The following is a 21,332-nucleotide window of genomic DNA, read 5'->3' on the forward strand; positions in this document are numbered from 1 at the left end:
ATTTTAAAGAGTCTGGATTTTTAAGAATTTGAATTTTTAAAGATTGTGGGACTTAAAAAATTAGAATGTTTATATCTATAAATATATTTATATTTATATCATATTAATATATGATATTGAAGAAACCCAAGAAAGGAAAGGTTGTAGCTTAATAGTGATGTGTTTATGTCAGGTTGACAAAGGGTCAATTGTACTGGCTGGTTAACCTGACACTAGCTAGAGTCATCCGATTGAGAAAATGCCTCCATAAGATCCAGTTGTAAGGCATTTTCTTTTCTTTTCTTTTTTTTTTTTTGAAGTAGCACAAACACGTTTATTTACTAACCAAAGGGAAGATCCCAGTTAAATCAACACTTTGACATGAGTTTCATGTAAAGTGTTGGTGATAAAGATGGTTGAACACAGTCATGAAAAGTAAAACTGAAGAAAAGAAGCAGTGTAGATATTTATGACCTGCTCATTGAACTGAGCTTATTCACTCCTGTCCAGGGTGGAGATGACATCCTCACTGCACCTTTTCGTAGACCCAAGTACAGGTGACATTGTTCATGACACAGTCCACCACCAGTTTTCCGTCCTTCACTTTTCTGGTTATTGTGCTTTCCTTCCCGTCCCAGTTCTGGTGCTGGACCAGGGCACCGTCGGTGAAGGTGCAGATCGTCTGAGTTTTTCTGCCATCAGCTGTAGTTTCATAAAACTTCTCTCCCAGGGTGCAAGAAAACTGTGTCGTCTTCAAAGTGCTCTCGGTTTTAACGGTGATATTGTTGCCATCACAAGTGATGACACAGTCTGGCTTGGCCATGGCACCCATTTTCCTAAGAACCAGTCGGACTCCTAGCTCCTTCATGTATTCCTCAAAGCCTTGGCTTTCCGTGAGGCGCCACCTCCCCTCGAGGTCCTTAAGGCTGGCCATGACTGGCGGGCGGGCAGGCGGGCGGGCAAGCACGAAAGCAGCAGCAGGGAGAACGCGGTGGCGGGGGCGCTGTCTAAGGCATTTTCTTAATTAGTGATTGATGGGAAGAGCCCAGCCCATTGTGGGTGATGCCATCCCTGGGCTGGTGATCCTGGGTTCTATAAGAAATCAGGCTGAGCAAGCCATGGGGAGCAAGCCAGTTAGCAGCACCCCTCCATGGTCTTTGCATCAGCTCCTGCCTCCAGGTTCCTGCCCTGACTTCCCTCAGTGATGAACTATGATGTGTAAGTGTGAGCCACATAAACCCTTTCACCTCCAAGTTGTCCTTAGTCATGGGGTTTCATTACAGCAATAGTAACCCTGATTAAGACAGGAGTCAGAGGCAGGGGGATCTCTATGAGTTAGAGGCTAACTTGGTCTACATTATGAGTTCCAGGCCAGTCAGTGCTACATAGTGAGGCCCTATCTCAAACCAAATAGAAAAAAGTGATTATTCATGTGTGCATATATGTGCACATGCCAAGGTACACATATGGGGGTCAGAGGACAACTTACTTACAGGATTGATTCTCTTCCTTCACCGCATGGGTCCCTGGCATCGAACTCAGGTGGTTAAGCTCCTTGGCAGGCATCTTTACCTCCTGAGTCATCTCAACACCCTACGGTGTCTCATTGTGACCTGACTCTATTCCATCTGTCCTGCCCTGGAGCTTGTCAAGGGCTCCATCAAAACCCTTCCTAACAAGGTTATCTTTTGCTCTACACTGATATCAGTCCAGCCACAGGCCTGTGTAAGCAAGGGTCTATTTGCAGTGGACCTTGAAGAAGGAGTAAGAGTTTGCCAAGGAAAGAACCCTGTAACAGGGTATACAGAGGAGTATGCAGAAGTAAGATGAGAGAATAGCCCTGCAGTTAGGGAACAGACCTGAACTTCCCCTTGGAGCCCAGAACTCTTACACTGTGGGAGACTTATACTGATATTCAGCTGTGCATGTGACCCCATGAAGCCCTACTTGGAGAATGCTGACCTACATGTCTGTGAAGAATTTTCCCTACTGCCCTGAATCAAGGCAGCCATAGAAGATGAATCTTGTTACTGTTTCCACAGTGACTTCTAAGGCCTTAGAGATGAGCAGGAAACAGAATCTAGAAAAGAATGGTCTTACATCCTGAACCTTCAACAGTTTCTTCCTGGGCAGGAATTCCAACCCCTAGACCAGTGTGATCCTATTGTCCTGACCCTCAGTCCCACCTCTTTTGGCATCCAGTGTTTGTCTCTAATCTGCTTCTTTCTTGCTCTCGACAGCAGACCAGTGCTAAAAGTTAGTGTTTCATGGTATCATTCTTGTAGTTTTACCTCAGTCTCTCTCTCAGCAATGTGTCTTGAGATCTGTACACTGGTGCTCACATAGCCCTTGGCTCCATGTAGGTGTGTTCCTCTGTGTCTCAGCTGCTGCTTTCCAAATAACCACTCAGATGCTTAATATTAATTATAAATGCTCAGCCAATAGCTCAGGCTTATTACTAGCTAACTCTTACATTTTTAATTTAACCCATATCCATTCCTTCATTTGCTTCCACATGGCTTGTGGATTGTTTTGTACGTGTCTCATTTTGTACGTGTCTTGCTTCCTTTGCATCTGGCTCAAAACTGCCCCGTCTCCGCCCCTCTTCCCAGCATTCTCTCTTCCCCCAAATCCTACCTAGCTATTAGACAATGAGAGCAACACATTTTCACAGTGTACAGAAGGATTATTCCACAACAACCCCCTTCCAAACGCCATCTATAATTCCACTGGGTGAATGCTCCACCATGTGTCTACCCATCCTTCAATCGGGTCAGTAGATGTTTCCTCCACATTACAAGCAGCATGGAGATGACTGTTCTGGTACCTGTCACCATATGCCTTTAGGAACAAACATTTACCTAGATACCTAAGTAGTTGAATCATGGTATCCTAGGTGGCTCCCTGGGTCATAGGAAAGGTATGCTTTCTAGATCACTGTATGTTGCTGCGTTAATCCCTACAATGATGGTGCCAACTCACCCCTCTGTTGTATAAGAGCGTTCATCATCTTCAACCTTAGCAATTCTCAACCTTGTCTCAACTTATTACCAGTCTAATGGGTGAGCATGGTTTCTTGGAGCTTTCTTTCCCTTCCTCCCTCCATTCCTCCCTCTCTTCTTTTCTCCCTTTCTTCCTTCCCTTCATTTCTTCCTTCTCTCCCTCTTTTCATCCTTTCCTGCTTCTGCCCATCCTTTTGTTTCCCATACGGTAAAGGCTGGCTATGAACTTGGCTGGCCTTGAACTCCTGATATTCCTGCCTTCACCTCCCCAGGTGGCTTCTTGTAGTGCTAATTTGCATTTTCCTGCTTACTAATTCTATTGAGGGAATGCATTTAGTTTTTTATGCTGGAAATTATCTTCCCATATAGCTGTCCCTCCCTTTTAAAGAGTCTGTATTGTTTTATAGTTTTTAAAAAGTCCTCGACATAAATTCTTTTTTTAAAGTTTGTGATTATACTTATGCACAGAAAAGTAGCAGTGTCCATTTAACTCAGTTTAGTGGCAAGTTCTTTGGCCTTTGCCTTTTCCAGCTTGACAATTCGAGCCACAGATTTAAGGCCCAGGATGTTGTCTCCCCAGTGGCAACAGGAGATCATATCTGTCACGGTCATTGGTCCTAATAGCTTCTACCTTCTTAGCAAGAGCATCCATGTCTTCTGGGTTAACCTGTGTGAAGGCAACAGCGGCATAGGTCTTCCTGTGAACCAGCCATCCCAGCCTGGCCTTTCCCTTGATGATGCAGTAGAAGACCCCCATCTTCCAACACAGGGTAGGCAGGAAGACCACCAGTTCAATGCGGTCTACATCCTGGTCAATCACTACCAGATGAGCCTTCTCATTCTTCATCAACGTGGTGACTGTACTGACCCCCGCTTGAAGGAGAGGTGGTCTCAAAGTTGGGCCATCCCCTTTGCTAACAGCTTTCTTCTCAGCACGGGCCAGTAGCTTTAGCTTCTTCTCCTGCTTTGTCTCTGGCCTGTCCTTGTGGGCAAGTTTAAGGAGCTGGGTAGCTGTTTGCTGTCCAGAGCCTGGGGGAACTGGTTAATGGCAGGAGAACCTTGAGCCGCTTATAAAGGATGATCCTTTGCCATTGCAGTCTAACGCTGGGGGAACATTTGATGAAGCATCTGAGATCTCGCTTGATCTGGATGTCCTGCCCGATGTCAGTCTCAGGCCTTTTCTCAAACAAAGGATTGTTCCTCAAACAAAAGGAACCCTTTTGGCTTCCTGTCCCTTCACGACGGTGGGTGCCGGATCTTTTACCTCCTTCCCCTTGGCCTTCTTTCCTTTGGGGTCTTTGCTTGACTGGAGGAGAGCAAGATAATTTTTTTATCTTGTGTTGAGTACATTTTTCTGTAGTAAGACTTAATTATTTGGGGTGTGTGTGGTTTCAAGACATGATTTTTCTGTGTAGCTTTGTCCTTTCCTGAAACTCACTTTGTAGACCAAGCTGGCCTCAAACTCACAAAGATTCACCTGCCCCAGCCCTCCAAGTGCTGGCATTAAAGGCATGCTCTCACCATGCCTGACAAGACTTAACCTTTTAATATTGTTTCCCTTGAATTTTGTCAAGAAACTTTTGTAGAAAAGTTTACATTTCATGGTTTCTTGGTTCTAGCTTTTGTCTTCAGTCAGTGAGAACCCTGTGTCCACACAGAGGCCACAGATGTGGTTGTCCATATTTTCTTTTTTGTTTTTTTTACACAGGGTTTCTCTGCGTAACAGCCTTGCTTGGTTGTCCTGGAACGCAAACTGTAGACCAGACTGACCTCAAACTCAGAGATCTGCCTGCCTCTGCCTCCTGAGTGCTGGCATTAAAGGTAAGTACACTACCACCACCTGGCTCTATATTTTGTTATAATTATTTTATAGGCTTTTTTTTCTAGTACGGGGGTTGGTGTTTGCTTCATTTAAGTCTTGGAGTCCTATGAATTACTCCATGTGGATTAAGAGCTGTGTGTGTGTGTGTGTGTGTGTGTGTGTGTGTGTGTGTGTGTGTTTGTGTGTATTAGAGACAGGGTCTCACTATATGGCCCTGGCTGTTCTGTAACCAGGCTGACCTCAAACTCAACAGGGATCTGCCTGCCTCTGCCTCCTGAGTGCACACCATGCCCAGCTTCATTATGTATTTTGTTCATACACATAGCCAACTGCTACGTCTTCCCTTGCTTAGTTACGGTACCTTTCTATCGCGAGCTACGTATCCTTATGCTCACGAGTCTTCCCAGCCTTGTTCTGCTTCATGCATGAGTTTTCCCAGCCCTTCACGCTCTGTGGGTCTGTTTCTGCATCAGTACACTTTGGATACAGAGAATGGTCTTTGTAAATCCAGCTCTAATTCCCTTGTTCAGAAATCAACAGAGATGAGGTCCCAACTTCTTAGCTCCAAGGTCAGGACATTTTGCAATTCAGCTGCTGTCTGTTTCTGACCTTCATTGGTCTTCCATCTCCCCACCCCCAATCCCTCTGGCATCTGAAACACTCACTCTGGTCTTGATCAAGCTGTTATTCTTCAAACCCACCTTGCTGTTTTCTAGTCATGATTTCTGTTAACTTTTCCCTCATACTTTCTGAGCAAAACAGAGACACTTTCTTGAAGCTTCCCCAGGACCCCACCCACATCCTCTGTGCTTCTAGCTCTCTTCCTACTTCTCTAATGGTGCTGAAGATGTCCTCACATGGCTTCAATAATCAACCCAGGCTTCTTAGAGAAGGAGGAGTGCGCTTGGTTCATCCCCACATCTGCTGTCCCTGAGTCGTCCGCCTTGCCAGGTCTAATTGTGTGTGTTGTGCAGTAACACCTGCCACACTCCATGCCTGCAGTAACACTGGCTGTGCTGCATGCCTGCAGTTATACTGACTGTGCTGCATGTCTGCAGTCACACCGGCTCCACTGCCTGCCTGCAGTTACACCGGCTGTGCTGCATGCTTGCAGTAACACTGGTTGTGCATGTCTGTAGTTACACCGGCTGCACTGCATGCCTGCAGTAACACCAGCCAGGACACAGAATGCCCACTATGTGTCACCTACTCCCCTTTGAGTCTCACTCTTTAGATGAGGACACTGAGGCTCAGAGAAGCAGCATCGTCCAGACAGACCCATAGCTATGCATCAACTGAGACCCATACAGGGTGTGTGTGTGTGTGTGTGTGTGTATACACATGTATGAAGAGATGGGGACTATGCCCACACTCACCTCTGTACATCTGTGTTAGGGAAGGGGTGTGTGTGTGTACATGCACACACACACGTGCATGTGCGTACGCTTGCATGTGGAGATGGGGACTATGCTGTCACACTCAGCTCTGTACATCAGTGGTAGCAAATGAAACTCTCTTTCTGCGTGTGCCTAGATGCCAGTGCTTTGCCTCATTTCCACGCCATAGGCTTTCTCCCTAGGTCAAGAGCAGGATCCATTCAGTATTCACACTCCTCTGCACTCTAGAACTAAATCCTTCCCAACTTCAGCCGACATAAGGGTGCAGGAAACATTCCCCAAATGAGAGAATTAATGCTCAGAAGCAGACACGTGGAGGGCAGAGTGCCATGGTACTCTGCGGGTTGGACTTCTGGTAGACCTCAATCTCCCTGGCAACCCTACTGGGGTACCCATGGCTGGTATATGTAGGCTGTGTTTCCACTATGTTGCCAGGGAAACAAGGTGCCCTGTCATAGCTGCTTACCACAGCAGGGTTGGCGACACTCACCACACCCTGCTTGCGAGCCACTCTGGTTTTGTGTTGTGGGTTTGTTCCCCAGGGTGGGAGGCCCCGCCTTGGTGAGCTCATCATTGCTGGTCTCTGAGTGCCATCCATTGATGTACCTTGGCACTGAACTTTCACAGGGGAGGTCTAGAGAGTTGATCCCCACCCAAGTATCCTGGTCCTTGAGATCCCTATCCTAATGGGTCCTGTCACCCACTAGAGTCAGAGGTCATTGACATGAAGGGCAGCCATCAGAAGTGGAAGTGGAAAGGGCCGTTGACCCAGCGATGGGACATCAAGAACTCCTCCTTGACGCAGCTGGCTCTCTTGGCTCAGCTTTTACCCCAGCTTCTTGGAGCAGAGTCAGAGGCTTGGTAGTCAAAGCTGCCGCAGCATAAGCTAACAGCTCTGGGAGCCCAGAGCTTTGTGTCTGAGTCTTGGTGCATGGCTCACCTCACTTTTCAAGATTAAGTTCTCTTCATTTGATCACCAAACATTTACTTAGTGCCAGGCCCAGTGCTGGGCTCTGGGGTTGCCCAGATGAGACACACTTCCTTCTCTTGGCCAGATCACAGTTCTATGAGAATGTCAAGCATGTCCCCAATATAAAATCAGTGGGAACCCCCAGAAACGGTAGAGTCCCATTTATTTCTTCAAACTTATGATTGTCTCTGTCTTGGGCCCACAGACAGCAAAGTGTTCTTAAGAAGCACACATTGCAGGCGGTACAGGTGGGCGGGTCATCTGACTCTCCCACTTCCTCAACAAGTGCCCTGTCCGTTATTTCCTCATCTGTGAAACGGGATGATAAAGACTGCCTCAGAAGATGACCCAGGGTGAGGTCATGTCTTAGTCAGGGTTTTATTGCTATGATGAAACATCATGACCAAAGCAAGTCAGGAAGAAAGGAGCTCAAACAGGGCAGGAACCTGGAGCTGAGGCAGAGGCTATGGAGCGGTGCTGCTTACTGGCTTGCTCCCCATGGTTTGCTCAGCCTGCTTTCTTATAGAACCCAGGGCCAGCAGCCCAGGGATGGCCCTACCCACCATGGGTTGGGTCCTCCTCAGTGATCACCAATTAAAGAAATGCCCTATAGCTGGAGCTTATGTAGGCATTTTCTCAATTGAAGCACCCTCCTCTCTGACTACTCTAGCCTGTGTCAAGTTGACATAAAACCAGCCAGCACAGGTGATGAGAGATCATTGGAATATGAGGTCCAAACGCATACATAATTAGTCAAGAAAAGATTAGTCTAGAATTGGGTAGCCCTGGCCCACCAGGACTGGCTTCCTTTTAAGGAGAAAAGGGGGCTAGGGATGGAGCTCAGCGGTAGAACACGGTGCGGGGGGGATGACAGTTCAGTGAAAGGGGCACTTACCATGTGAGCATGAAGATCAGAGTCGCACTCCCCAGATCCCACATGAAAGCTGGGTGGGCATGGAGGCACGCCTGTAATCCCAGCATGCGGGAAACTGAGACAGGGGATCCTTTGAGCAAGCTGGCTAGCCAGACTATCTGAAATCGTGAGTTCCAATTTAAGTTTGAGACCCTGCCTTGACATATAAGGTGTAGAGTGGTCCAGGAAGACACCAGCCATCAACCTGAGGCCTACACATGTATGCACATATACCCCCATCATGTGTCCATACATGTAAACACTCGTACACATATCCACATGTAACCAACACAACCAGAAACCTGTTTTATTCGTGTGTGCACTCTCCTATAATCTGTTCTCTGTAGTATCTTTATAGGCATCGTGTTTTTACATAATTTCATATTCTATTTTATCTTTGAACATGCAGACATGGTTGTCTTCCTATCCCATCAGAAGTGTTTGGAAGAGTGTGGTTTATGTATGTGTGACTTAGACTTCTGGCACCTGAATTCCTCTATCCGTAACAAGAACCCTTCGCATACTTACAGCTGACCAAGCACGTGGTTCAGTCTGATCTCTCTTTGGTCTTTGGATGAAAACCCCCATGACAGTTTAGAATAACCCAGATATTAAATTAGGTCTTGGAAAGGATCTTCCACTCTTAACCAATCCTACCAGTGCTGAATCTGGAATGAACTCGGGGTTCTGCCTTTAGGCATTTCCAAAGGAGCCCCAACAACAGGACCCAGCCCAATGGAGTTGTGAATCTACCCAAGTTACGGCTCTCCCAAGGTCTTGAATTCCACACTTCCAAGTCCATACTCAGGGCCTGTGAGGGAAGGGAGGGAGGGAGGGAGGGAGGGAGGGAGGGAAGGACGGAGGGAGGGAGAAAGGCTGGCCTGCCTCTGGGAAAGAAGGACCCTTAGGGAAACCTTCTAGCATGAAGCCTGAAGTTCCCAGGTCAGAGTTCCTGTCACGAATAAGGACACTCACTGAAGTGTCCTTATGGCTCTTTTCCAAAGCCGTCCTTCGATAAAATGTGTCCTCAGTGAGAAAGAGTGGCTCACAAGCAGTTTCAGTAGCAGCACAGCCAATGGCTCTCACTCTGCAGCCAGGCCCCTTGCCCCCGGCCACTTCCTCCTCCATGTCCTGTGTGGTATGAGTTGCACTGTTCCCTCTAAAGGATCCATCCACCTGCCAATGCAGGATACTCAAGGAGGACAAACCTTCCAGGAAAGTTTAACATTCTCCAGAAAAGGACAAAGAGAGACACTCAGTGAGGTCAATCCCCAAGGCTATGGATACTACGTGGAAAGTGCCGAGGCTGTATTCTGCATAACCCACGGATGCCCCAGCCCACAGAGTCTGCTGTGTGCAAGAGAAAGTGGAAATTAGGGTGGAGCTGGGCCAGAGCTTTGTGAGCTTTCCTGGGATCCTGCCAGACCACTCTGGGAGCGACGTAGAGCTGTTCAGGTCCTTGCTATTTGCCGTGGTCATATGCCAGGGCTTGGACGTGAACTCACGTCTACTGATACCAAGGCCTTAGGACCTGCCCTCTTTCAGTCCCAAGCTCAGCCCTGCAGCACTGCTATTTCTGGAAGGTACAAAACTATAAGACTTTGTCCTTTGTCCCTAAGGTTCAAGGTCATATACACATCATGCATAACCCATAGCTTCCACACACCCTATACATCACAAGGAAGTGTGCATGCACACCAAACATCACACATCTACCACATATACATATAACACACATACCCTAGCTACCCCCTACTATATACACCACACGCACACCATACATAGCTATGTCCTCCATACCTACCTCAAATACATATAAACATCATACATTACCACACAGACACAGTCCTCTATTCACCTCAATATTAAATGTACACACAATCTACACATACCATATAACGTATACACCTAGCGCACACCATACACACACAGTACACACATCATACACACATACCCTCTACATACATATGCTAACCTACCACATACTTTCTATACTCACACAAACACACTACAACATATACTCCCCCACACTCCATACCACACAAGCCCATCCCATAACATATACTCCCACCCCATGGGCAAGTAGCACACCCATATCATGTATAGGATGCTTACAACTATATGCATATACTATACATTATGCCCAGAATGCAATCACCTTGTAGCCAAGCTCATTACAGGCATTTGGGATCAAACCTGCTCCATCTTGGTTCTCATGCTTTCTTCCTGATGATTTTGGGTACTTGCCAAGTTGTATTGTGCCTCAATTTCCTCACGTATAAATGAGATGCTGATAGAGATCTCGGATTTTAGAAAGGATTAGAAGTAATATTAAGCCCGTAATTGCCTCTGGTTCTGACCTCCGGCTTATGGTAGAGTCTTCTGTGCCTTAGTCAGTGTTCTGTTGCTGTGAAGAGACACCATGACCATGGCAACTCATAAAGTACTCAACTGGGGTCTGGCATACAGTTTCAGAGGTTTAGTCCATTGTCATCATAGCGGGGGGAGCATGGCAGCAGCCACAGCACGCAGGGTGCTGGAGAAGTAGATGAGAGTTTGAGCTACAATCTGATCCACCAGTAGAGACAGACTGGGCCTGGCATTGGTTTTTGAAGCTTCAAAGCTCCACCCCTAGGGCTGCACTTTCTCCAACAAGGCCACACCTCCTAATCCTTCTAATCCTTTCAAACAGTTCCACTCCCTGTTAGATTAAGCATTCGAGTCTATGAGCCTATGGGGGCCATTCTCATTCAAAACACAACACTTACTTTCCCTGTTCTGGGCCCAATAGCATTGCCATAAGGCAAGGTGTTCTTTGACAAGAGTTTTGAAAGCCCGAGGCGAGGTGGCAGTCACAGGAGCTGGTTGTCACATCCTGGGGCAGCCTTTCAGAAGTGACTTGGATGGTAGGGTGCCTCCTTTCTTTTTTTTTTTTTTTTGTGCGTGTGTGTGATTTATCTTTCTCTGGAGATTCTACTCTGCTCTGGAGATTAATTGGAAATGCACACAGTTAGTAGGTAAGACACTGTACTTAAAAGTAGCCCAGTAAAAGCCGGCATAGACAAGTCTCATCCTGGTTCCTCTGCTCTCTGCCAGCTGAGCTGGTCTCTGGAGGTGTTTGCTTTTATGGGTGCTGACACTCCAAGCAGTTCCTGACAACACAGCGGGGCCACTCCTGAGCAAACAAACCACTTCCAGTCACATGGCAATTGGACAGAAAACCTCAGAGGATGGCTGGCAAACACATACATGTACACCACACACACACACACCATTCATAGACACACATACCCCCATATACACAGATATCATACCACTCATTCTTTTTTTTTATTTTGGTTTTTTTGAGACAGGGTTTCTCTGTAGCTTTTGGAGCCTGTCCTGGAACTCGCCCTGTAGACCAGGCTGGCCTTGAACTCACAGAAATCTGCCTGCCTCTGCCTCCCAAGTGCTGGGATTAAAGGCATACGCCACCCCCTCCTGGCTATACCACTCATTCTTACACCACACAATTGCTGTAGCCAGGCGGAATGAAGCTAGGTAAGAAAGGCAAGTGGAAATACAGGGAGAAGAAAGGCAACGTTGAAAGAGATGTGAACCAGGCACCCAAGAAGCAGATGCCAACAGACTGGTAAAGCCACAGTTACACGGCAATATATAGATTAATAAAAATAGGTTAATTTAAATATAAGAACTAATTAGTAATAAGCCTGAACTATAGACCAAACATTCTGTAATTAATATTAGGTCTCTGAATGATTATTTAAAAGCAACTGCAGGACAGGGAGAGACAGAGAAACCTCTGTTTATACCCAATATACACACAACACACACACACAAAAAAGTAGGGAACACCATATACATTTAAACTCACACAGAGACACACACCACAGATAATATGCAACAGCAACACACATGTGCTTACACACACAGAACACACTATACATACAGATTTCTAACATATACAAGCAGCACACACACACATATACACACACCACACACACCATGCCACACACACATGACCACTCACATTGAAGAAGCAGGACATGGCCTTCTCCAAAGACTGCAAAAGAGTTTTTGTATGGGCAGGTGTTTGTACTGTGTTAGGAGGAGGTGTCTTTAAAAGACACCTATTTGCGAATGTGTCTCTGCATGACCTTTAATTCTTCCTCTAAGGCATTGAAATCTTTGAGTTTCTATTGCTACATTTGTCAAACAAGGACAGGAGGATTGCGGCAAAGGTTTAACCTGAACGTGACCGCACATAAGAGAACCCTGGCCCGGATAGCAATAAGCAAATAACTGGTATGTTTGTTCCTCCTTGGAGACATCTATCAGCAATTAGTCCTTTTATTGGAGAATGCATTCTGGAAAGTGTTGGTCTAAATACCGATAGCTTTCATCTGTCATGTGTGAATTAGGAAAACATCACTCTATTGCCTACTCTGTGGTTGTCCACAACCCCAGGAAGCTGGAGGAACCGTGAAAATGATCATCTTTACCTTTGGTGTGTTCAAGGTCAAATGGCGGGTGAGGAAGGTGAGCCTCCTCCTGCTCCACCCCTTCTGTCAGCCCCTAGCACACTGCACAGGAGTAGAACCCGGGCTGAGCTCACGCTAACGTCTTCGAAGGCCTCAGGCCCACCATGGTGAGCTTGAACCTTACGTCTTTGAATAACCTGTCTGTTCAGTGCACACCCCATCTTTCTCCTGGTATCTCTCTGGGAGTCCTTTCTTGGTGTGGCCTGGATTTTGTTATCTTGACTCCGGTGGCAAAACCGGAGTCTAGAGCAGGTGCCCAGTCAATGAGGCTGAACTGTGAACAATGTGGTTTTAAAAGGAATATGTTCTTATTTGAAGTATTTCCCTTTAGTCAATATTTTTGAAAAAAGAAACTGTCCAGACCGGAAACACATAACCATCCACTCTGCTGAGAAATAATGTGGAGTGGGGGTGGGAGGACAGGTTGTGACCGTGGATTACCCAGAGTCCAGTGCCAGCTAAGCCAGAATCCTCATGCCTGAGCCTTCTGCTCTTTACCCTATGTACCATGTGTATATATGTGTGTATACGTGCATGTATGTGTGTATGTATGTATAAATTTGTATATTAACATATGTATGTGTGTGAGTCTATATACCCTATTGATTTGTATATCTTTGTTTATGGATGTGGGTGTCACCGTGTTCTTGTGTGGGTCAGAGGACGATTTTCAGGAGTCAATTCTCTCCTCAGACTATGTGGGTCCAGGGATCAAACTCAGGTCATCGGGTTTGGTGGCAAGTGCCTTTACTCCCTGGGTCAGCCATCTTGCTGGCCCAGTCTACACCTTTGACTTCTGGTTCTCGTGTATGCATCTTGGTGTTCAGCTTTTTCAGCAAGTCACATTGGAAAGAAGAATTTTGTTTTTTGAGTATATTTGGTGATGTTCCCAGAGCACCGAGGGCAGACTGTACATCGAGGCTCAGTGCTGTCAACCATTCCTAGTGTGCGGCTCTGCTCCACTGCCTTTTTGTTTAAAAGGGGGTTTTAAGAATTATTCACTTTTATTTTCTGTGTATGAGTGTTTTACCTGCATGTGTATTTGTGCGCCACGTGCATGCCTGGTGCCGATGGAGGTCAGAAGAGGACATCTGATTCCCCTGGTACTAAAGTTATAGACAATTGTGAACCATGGGGCTGGGAATTGAACCTGGGTCCTCCATAAGAGCAACAAGAGCCACTTGTTAACTTAACCACTTAACCACTGAGCCACATTTCCAGTCCACAACCAAGAGCCTTTAATAAATAATAATATCACCCCCCAAAAGCACAGAAGTCCAGTATTGGCAGCCCATGTGTGCAATGCATAAAGAACTTACTACTGGGGTGATTTAGAATCCTCCAGCCCTGTGAGTTGGGCTCAGGACCTCATCTTCACAGGGAGATAAGGGACTCATGAGTGTTACATAGTGCAGAGACCATATCATGGCTTCTCAGACCCCTGGGAACATCACAGCCTGATGGTCCTGGCTGCTGACTTCTGAATTCCTCTATGAGGTCATATCTTCCTAATTAGTAGTTGAGTCAGGTAAAGAAGCCAAAGAGGGCTGGGAGGCACAATCTTCCTGGGATGAGCGACTTTGGTCCATGAACCCCACCCCCCAGAACGTTGATGAGCTCAAAATTATGCTACACTAAGAGACATGTTCACACTACCTTCCTTCCTTCCTTCCTTCCTTCCTTCCTTCCTTCCTTCCTTCCTTCCTTCTCCTTTTCACCTGATAGAAAGAGTTGGTGGCTATCCCAGCATCCTCTAGCTCCTGCTCCATTTCCATCGCTGGGATGGCTAACCTTGCCTTAGCATCTGCCTTTCACCGGTTCAGAAACACACAGCTAAAGAGACAGTAGGGAAAGGACACTGCCTGCACCCCAGTGCCTGTCCCACCTCTCCTCCACAGTGATGGAACTTTCAGCCCTGTTCCCAGACTATTTCCCAGTCTCCCTTGCAGCTATGTGGAAACCCACTGACTGGACCTAAAACAACTGGACTCTAACTTCCGGGCTATATTCCTAAAGGAAAACAGAACCAGCACCTTAGATAGAGCAGAGCAAGAAGACAAAGGGAATGTGGAGGTCAGAGGACAATGTCATAGATGTAATTCTCCTTTGTACCTCTGTGAGGGCTCTGGGGATCAAATTCAGATTATCAGGCTTTCTTTGTAAGTACCTGTCCAGACCCCAAAGCACTGGATTTTAAAAGGCCTTGAAGCAATTGCTATGATATAAATAAGTTCCTTACGAGTTCATAGGTTGCACATTTAACTCCCAAATTCATGTTAATATACCTGGAGATAAGACCTTTGGGAGGTGATTAGGGTTAGATGAGGTCATGAGGTAGGTAGAATTTTCCTGTCTTACAACCACTCTCAAATAATCAGAGATTTAATGTTTATATTAAATTATATTAAATTTATATTTATAAATGTTCAGCCAGTAGCTCAGGCTTATTACTAACTAGCTCCTACATTTTAAATTAACCCATATTCCTTATTTATGCTCTGCTATGTGGTGATACCTTTATTAGCATTGTACATTCATTCATCTCCTGATCCCTCTGCATCTGACTGATGACTCCAGACTTCACCCTTTTTCTTCCCAGCATTTTCAATTAGGCTTTCCCTTCTAACTCTATCCTGTTCAGCTATTGGCCAGTCAGCTTCCTTATTGAGCCAATCACAGTGATGAATCTTCACAATGTACAAAAGGATTATTCCACAGCAAGGGTGGGCTCCCCAAAAAGGGATCAGTGGCCTTGTAAGAGAAGAAAGGAGATGCAGGCTCTGTGTAACGCCCTCTGGCAAATTACAGCACAGCAAAAAGGTCCTCACCAGATGCAATAGCCACAAAGCCAAACCCAATTCTTTTCTTTATAAATTAGCCAGTCCCGAAAAACTGACACAGCAACCACAGGAATGAAGGAACAAGCAAGAGGCAGGTGAGTTTTCTGGGTAAGGAGGATGGGGGATCCTGACATCTTGGTGCAGAGAAAGCCTGAGGTAGATGGGAATCAGGCAATACTGTCGCTTAAACAATGATGTAACGAGATCAGTCCTGAGCCTGGGGCACTGTCTGCCATGAAAACCGCTAGGACAGAAAATGCTTTCAATTGATTGTGGAACATGAACTCGATAAAACAACAACAAAAAGTTCAGCCTAAAGCAGCGAAGGCCCTTTCCACGGCCCTAGGGGAGTCCTCAACCCTCCTCAGCCTTGACCACCCAGAGAAGTAGAAATCAACCTCCATGGTTCAATGGTTTGAGCCTCTGCATCACCAGGTCCATGCCCTACTACTGCCAACTGCACACTGCTGGGGTGGGAGTGTGGGTCTCGGCCTCTGTCGTACATCCGGGTGTCAGACCCTACAGGAGAGGCCAGCTATCCCCTCCCCTTGTCCTGCAGTGTCCAGTCAACATCATCCGGGACACTCAGCTTTCTCATTGGACAGAGAGGAGCAAGGGCTTCTTGTCAATTATTTTTCTCCATTCCAGGCCAGCAGCAAGGTGCTGGGCATGGGGGTGGATTCAATATAGTTTTGATGGATGGTTAAAGAACACTTGTTACCAAGCCCCAAGTGACTGAAAGTGGAGTGCTGTCAGGGACACTTGTGACAGAGACGAGTGCCTCCACTGTTTGAGAAGTGTCTTTGAGACAATTGTCTGTGAAGGCTTCCGGAAACACAACCGGCAGATGTGATCATGTCAGCTCCAGGACAGCTGCCAGTCTACCTAGGAGGAGCTTGCTCTGGGGATTCTGTTCCCTGTGTATGTGTTTTCTCTTGACCACTGCAGTAAGGATGGTAGGAATGGAGGCTTAGAGAACCCCTGAGGCAAATGTGTCCATTGAAGGCATTGTTTCTGGCTTCCTACTCTGCACAAGAGCCTCGAGCCCAATGGGGGCTTGTAGAGAATATTCTAGACTTAAAGTCCGAATGTCTGTGTTTGAGTGTGCCCAGGGAAGAAGTACTTCCCTTAACGATGAAGAGTTGATTCAAAGATTATTATTTCCTGCCTTTATCCATTTGAGAGAGAGAGAGAGTCTGTGTATGCACACATGTTTGATATGTATGGGCACACGTGTGTGTGTATACTCATGAATGTGTGCTTGTATGCATATGAAGGCCCTAAGTTGATGTCTAGAATCATCCTCCATTGATCCTTTACTTTACCAACTGAAGCGGGAGCTCTCAACCAAACTCAGGAATTTGATGGAATCTCACGAAGATCCTTCGTCAGCTTGTTCTGAGGACCCCATCTTAGCCTCCTGAGCCTGGAATTACAGGCTGATTGCCACGCTCAGGCTGCGTTTGTACAGAAATCTGGGCCCCAGTCACCACCTGCACCGTAAGCTCTTTAACCTCTGAGTCATCTCCTTAGTCCGCAAATGTGGGTTTTTAATCTGAGGATCGCAAAATTAGATGAAAGAGCACCAGATCTAAGCAGTGTGATCAGTAAAGGTACTGCCTAAGAAGAAAAAAAAAATGCTTAGACAAAGTTTATAGGCAAGACAGGCAGAGATAGCATCAGGTGTTTAAAGGTGACAATTCAGGCCCACTGGAGGGTGACGTTTGCCTCGTGTTTGCCATTTAAAACCTACATGATTTGTTATTGTTTGAAAATTGAATGTTCGCTACGGGCTCCCTGTTAACATCTAGGTTCCTGGAGCTGGCAGTACCATTTTGGAAGGTTCTGGCAACATTAGGATGGAGAACTTAATTAGAAGTAGTCATGAGGGACATGTTGTGGGGGGCATATCTTGCATCCGACCCCTCTCTGTCAGCAGTCACACCACTCTGAAACCCCAGAGAACAAGAGCTTCCAGAAGTTTCTGTTCCAGGGATAGAGTGGGTACTCTTCATTACTACTCTGGCTCTGTTTCCGCTCGGCTCGTCGGAGTCCCTGGGGTGTGGTCCAGAGGCCAAAGCAGGTCCCTCTGGTAGCTCAGGGATGCCCAGGAATTTTGGAAGCTAGTGTGGTACATTTGAATTTTTGTGGGCTACAGATGACCTGAAGCCTGCACTCTGATTGGGGAAGTGCGTATGTCAGGGACGTTCCTTTACCTGCCCTACCTCTGTTCTACCTGAGCGGCAGAACTCAGCCAGGTCAGTTTGCCTAGTCCAATCTCAGGTTCTCCAGATTCAAACTGGAGAGAGCAGGAACATGCTCGGTGTGCGGGAAACAGTTGCTGGGTGCTTGGGAAGACCAGATGTGAAGTGCTGGCACATTTAACCTCTTGAGTCTCTCATTCTCTGACAGCATCTGGAAGCCTGGTACATATGTTTCTTCTTGTTGTTTCCCAATGTTCATCTCACAGGAAGAACTCAGAGACTGGATTACACAGGCTGGATGAGGCATCCAAATCTGCCAGTGTGTCACCCTTGGCATGCAAAAGGAAAATGTGGCATGGACTAGTTAGCCATTTAGCTTCTTGGTGATCATTTTCAGTATGCAAATGCAAAGCAAATCCACGCGCTTTCCACCTTCAGCCATGGCGATGCTAGTGTTGGTGTCCATGGCTCCACCCAGGTCACAGCAGACGTTAGGCGATCACAGTTTGAATCTGAAGTGTTCCCTGCAGGCTCATGTTGTGCATACTTGATTCCTAGCTGGTTCTGCTGGTTTAGAGCTGTGGGCCCTTCAGGGAGGTAGGGCTAGCTAGCAGAACTAGGTCACTAGGGCGAACCTTTGAAGGTCGGAGGCAGGCCTCTGCCTCTTGGTCCCACCCTGTTTTCTCACTGTAGGTAGCCTCTCTCACATGCTCCCAGGACCGTGAGCTCCTCTGTGCCCTTCCCACCATGACAGACTGAAACCCTCTGAAACAGCGACCGTTTTGATGACTGTTTCTGTCGAGTTTCGGTCACAGCAGTACAAAATAATGACTATATCGCATCCGTGCCTGTCCCCTGACCGTGTGGCTGTTCGGTGCCATGAGGTGAGGGAGATGGCCTTAGTTGTACCCACTAGCTTTTTGTAAAAATACACTGAAAATAACTTTAAAAACTCATCATCATTCATTCATTTTAGCCATACTAGAGATTCAGCTGAGTCCTGTTATTGTTGTTTTTGTTTTTCAAGATAGGGTTTCTCTCTGTTGCTTTGGAGCCTGGCCTGGAACTCGCTCCATAGACCAGGTTGGCCTTGAACTCACAGAGATCTACCTGTCTCTGCCTCCTGAGTGCTGGGATTAAAGACATGCTTCACCACCACTGCCTGGCAAACTGAGTTCTTTATAAATGGGAGGCGGTCACTCTGTGACTGAGCTCTGTCTCTAGCGTTAGTACGGTGTTTTATGGTCCATCTTCTAGGATCCAGCACTGGGTTTAAGCAAGGTTTGGGGGTCACTGCTGTGACATGGCACCTGCTCACAGGATGACAGCTTTGGGGAGTTGAGGGCCTCAGACTGTAGTGCAGCTCCCTCTGCCTGGTAGAAGCAAGTCCATGCTCCTCCCACCTCAGCCAACGGTGACATTAGTGTTAGTGCTATTGACGGTTCTACCTAGGTCACAATAGACACTTGGCAGTTATCTGGGTGATGCCATCTGACTTGCAGTTCCAGGCTGACTCAGAAGCCTTTCTTGGTTTCTGTGGTGGGTGTGGTCCTGGAGTGTACACCCAGGTTCTGACAGGCTGAATAAGCACTGCTCTGCAAGAGAAGGAATTGGTACTGGGTCCTGAGGCCCCAAGGAGTGTGTGACGACTGCAGAGCATGCTGTCACCGTTGTGAGACTGTTCATCCAGCTTTGTAAGCAAGTCTAGACTTCCCTCTTCAGCCCTGTGAAGGGCAGCAAACATTGCTTGACCAGGCCTCTGGCCTCCAGCTGCTGCAGTTCAGGTGAAGGGCTCTCTCTCACCAGTATAGTGGAGGACAGTGCTGGTCCATTCTTTTAGACTGCCCTGGCCCAGAGAGTGATGTACCCTCGGACAGTTTGTTATAGCATAGATGGTGGAAACACACCCTGGGTGCTGGTTTCTGGGCAGGTACAAATCCTACTTCCTACAGGTTCCTGAGCTCCCAAAACTCATACATAGATCTTGTAGTTTATAGAGAAAGGCAGACAACACACAGTCACACAGAACACTGGGGCTAAACATCCTGATTTGGGAGACTCAGAGCCATTTCTGCAAGAGAAGTAGCTCTTACGACACTCTCCACGAGCATCCGGCTCTTAACCTGTCATTCTTCAGAGAGCTAGAGTGATGAGGTGTGGTCTGGGAATGTGGTTTGGTTAGAGAGTGTTTGCCTCAGCATCCATGAGGCTCTGGGTTCCATCTCCACTGTGAGACCGTGAGGGGGGGCGGAGACTAGGCCTCATCTTCCGTCTTGCAGATATGACACACTGAGGCCTGGAGAATTGGCATGACCTGTCTGAGGTAGTGCCTGGTTTGCAGCCTCCGCATAATCCTGATGGTGCATTTAATGATGCAATGAAAAGATGACCTTCCAGTCACTGCGTGTGACCTTGAGTATGATCTTTTGTGCGTTCACGTGGGTGTGCATGTACACGTATGTACATGTGATATGGGGGCCAGGTGTTAAATGTCGGGCATCTTCCTCCATGGTTTTTCACTTGATTGGTTAATGATTGATTGACTGACTGACTGACATTGATTGAGACAGGGTCTGTCACTGAATTGATTTACCCATTGAGCCCCAGGGAGTCTCCTGTCTCCACACCTGTGCTGGCCTTGCAGGTGCTTACATAAGGCCTGAGTTTTTATGTGAGAACTAGATCCTCATGTTCTTATGGTAAGCACCTTACCAAAGACATCTCCTTATTACACCATGATCAGTTCAAACACAGGGCATCCACCTGAGTTGAGTTACAGATGAACAGTGAGTTGATTTTAATGAAAGTGTGTGTTGTGTGATGTTCTCTAACTCCTCCGGGATGCTCATCATTTTTTTCCCTTTGCAAAAGAGAGCTTCTGAGTCTGTTCAATAGCGAGCCAGCCACAGGGAAGCATTTGGTAAATATAAACAGCAAAACAAAATAAAAAGCAAGCCTTTGCAGAAGGCCATATAAATAACCTCTGCTCCCTTTCCTGTCCTCACCTACAAGCCCTTCGTGCCTCAGGTCCAGAAGATTTTTCTGCAAAGGGTTAGGTGGCAAATACTTCCAGCTCAATGGACTGGACAGCTGGAAACTGGTCAGCTCTGCCACCGACGAAAGCTGCCGGGCACGGACATGATAGTAATACACAGCCATGGCCACATTCTGATATAACTTTCCTTACAGAGGGTGTGGCTCCTCCCTCCACCCCGCACACACACCCTAGACTTTGCTGACGCTGCCCTCCTGGTGATAACTGGTCTCCAGTATTCTAAGCTGTATTTGCTCATCATTAGCTAAAAACACAAGTGTGGGTATCTTGCTTCTGTTTGTCAAAGAGCCACACAGGCGGTTGTGGGGACCACAGGCCTGGGACTCACTCCTCTGGGGACTTGCAACCCTTTTCCCTGCCCACCGAAACTATGAGGGTCCCGTGTTATCCCAAAGCTGCCCTTCCAACCGCCACAGACATGAGTTCCACCCACCCAGGAAAACTGGCTCTCGAGTGCAATTGCTCTGCTCCTCGCCAGTGAGTAATCACCATGGCAACCTGCAGCTAAGCCCCGCAAAGCCCCACATGCTCAGAAATGAACTCCCTGGGGGAAAACAACAGCATCGCCATTTTTTTTTTTTTATTTGAGAAGTCACAGGGCCCAGGAGA

General features: G+C 47.0%; 2 pseudogenes; both read right to left on the bottom strand.

Annotated features, from left to right (window-relative positions):
- Positions 1-299: 299 nt before the first annotated feature.
- On the bottom strand, positions 300-938 carry LOC148121833 (fatty acid-binding protein 5 pseudogene; annotated as a pseudogene).
- A 2,529-nt stretch (positions 939-3,467) lies between these two features.
- On the bottom strand, positions 3,468-20,827 carry LOC125403911 (large ribosomal subunit protein eL8 pseudogene; annotated as a pseudogene).
- Positions 20,828-21,332: the final 505 nt, after the last annotated feature.

The sequence above is a fragment of the Myodes glareolus genome, chromosome 6, assembly GCF_982192425.1.
Source record: "Myodes glareolus chromosome 6, mMyoGla1.1, whole genome shotgun sequence".
Taxonomy (NCBI): Eukaryota; Metazoa; Chordata; class Mammalia; order Rodentia; family Cricetidae; genus Myodes; species Myodes glareolus.